A 2,500-nucleotide genomic window follows, 5' to 3' on the forward strand; every position below is an offset into this window, starting at 1 on the left:
TAATTAAGGGATTATTGGCACTGTCCTGTTGCGTGTTAAGGCAATGATTATGATATTTCCATTTCGCAGATGAATGTGCCTGATTTAAGAAAAAAACGAGGATATTCTAATCTTGAAAAGGTCTCAAAAATAACGTCAAGCTCACGATCGATGAATTCGTTATCGCAAATCCTATAACTTGGAAATCAAATCCTATACTCAGGAACATTGACGAGACAACTGACTTCTTAATGTAAAGCGGGTGATTCGAGAGAAAAAAAAAAAAAAAATGAAGATAATTAGCGGTGTGGATGGGCTTACGATAGACTGAAAATTTAAGCGAGCCATTCACATTGGATAAAAGAACGTCGAGAAAAGGCAGTCTGCCTGTCTCCCCTTTCTGCTTTCAAGTTAATAGTACGAGCGAGGTTATGGAGTCTTGAAAAAAAAAAATCATCGAAATCTGAACGGTTCATTTGCCACATAGAAAAAATGTCATCAACATAGCGAAACCAAATCCTGTCCGGCGAAAGGATTGACGGAAGTAGTTCAGATTTAAACATTTCCATATATAAATTAGCAAGAACCGGGCTAAGGCTACTTCCCATCGCGATACCATAAAATTGGTATAGAATTCGCCGTCAAAAGTAAACACATTATTAGTGACACACACAAACGAATGAGATCGATAAAGTAATTGACCGGAATAGGGATCCTCTGATGAAACGAAGAAAGTTTCCTTTCAAGAAAATCTAGATCATCGTCAAGCGCGACATTTGTAAATAAGGAATCCACATCAAAACTAATAAGTGTCTTACCGTGCGTCGGCAAATTTCTAACTTTATCCATGAAATCCATCGAATGTTTAATATGACTATCAGAAAAGGATCCCATGAAAGGAGACAAAACGCTCGCTAGCCAAGAATCTAACGGGCGGGTGACCGAGTTACAAGACGAAATAATAGGCCTTAGAGGAACGCCCTCTTTGTGAGTTTTGGGAAGGCCATAAAAATATAAGGAATCGAGGGATTAATCGTTCTTAAGCGATCAAAAAATTTGGGGTCTGGGCATTTAGCATCAATCCGTTTGAGGTTTTTATGAAAAGAATCAATTACCGTGGCGTAAGGATTGGAACCGTTCCAATCCTTATATATATATATATGTGTGTGTGTGTGTACCTATATATCTATATCTATATCTATATATCTATCTATCTATCTATCTATCTATCTATTTATCTATCTATCTATCTATCTATCTATCTATCTATCTATCTATATATATATATATATATATATATATATATATATATATATATATATATATATATATATATATATATATATATATATATATATATATATATATATATATATATATATATATATATATATATATATATACATACATACATACATACATACATACATATATTATATATATATATATATATATATATATATATATATATATATATATATATATATACATATATATATATATATATATATATATATATATATATATATATATAAAACACTAAAAAATATGAGCTAGGTAGACAGACTACAAAAAATAGAGCTTACTACTTAGGAAGAAAGAAGGAAAATGAGAGATATGATTTTGCTGTTCAACTGTTACAGGAAGAGTTAGACAAAGATGCCTAAATTTTGAACACAAGTAAAGGGTTGAAAGTAAAAAGACGCGACAAAGATGTCAAAAAATTAATTTCCCGAACAAAACTATTGAAGCATGGAACAGTTTAAAAAAATGGTGAGTGCACCAATTTAAAAAGTTTTACGATAATCTGAATATAACAGACGGGACCATCTGAGCTTAGCTCTTCTCCCATATTTAAACAACTAGGTAAGAAACACAAACACACACACGCACACACACACACACACGCAAAAACACAAACAACACACAAACACATAAATATATGTATGTGTGTGTGCGTCCGTACATCACGATATGTAAATCTTTATTTAGAAGTTTGTCCTTTTATTTTTATCGTTTTCTATGGGTAAACCATGTTATTAAAGAGAAAATGAAAAATGGAAAAGGGAAAACGGAATTTAATATCTGTGCGTGTGAAAGAAATAAGATATTATTTGTTCACAAGAGCACAAGTAAGTAGTTCATGCATAGACGGTGACTCATCGTACCTTTTAAGTCCCCAACTCCAGTCAACAATCTTGGGGGATCCGGTGGGGAACTTTTTTTTTTTTTTGTTTTTTTTTTTTTTGTTGTTGGGGGGGGTTGGGAGTATGGTTGATTTCGCGCATAGCAGAGATTTTTAAAGGTAAAGAAAGGGTAAAAATGAAAAGCCCTCGAGCCAAGAATCGCATCTCACAAAGTAAAGAAGATTTGATACCGTGTTGCGCAAACGAACGAGCGAGCGAATCCGGCTTAGACGCCCCATCCTAAAGACAGCCGTACGAACCAAAGAACTCCCTAACCCGGGGATTCCGCCCCCGGACCCCCTCCCCATCGCCGTGTTTCCCTACCGGGGGCTCCG

Source organism: Penaeus vannamei, chromosome 37 (genome assembly GCF_042767895.1).
Source record: "Penaeus vannamei isolate JL-2024 chromosome 37, ASM4276789v1, whole genome shotgun sequence".
In the NCBI taxonomy this organism is placed as follows: domain Eukaryota; kingdom Metazoa; phylum Arthropoda; class Malacostraca; order Decapoda; family Penaeidae; genus Penaeus; species Penaeus vannamei.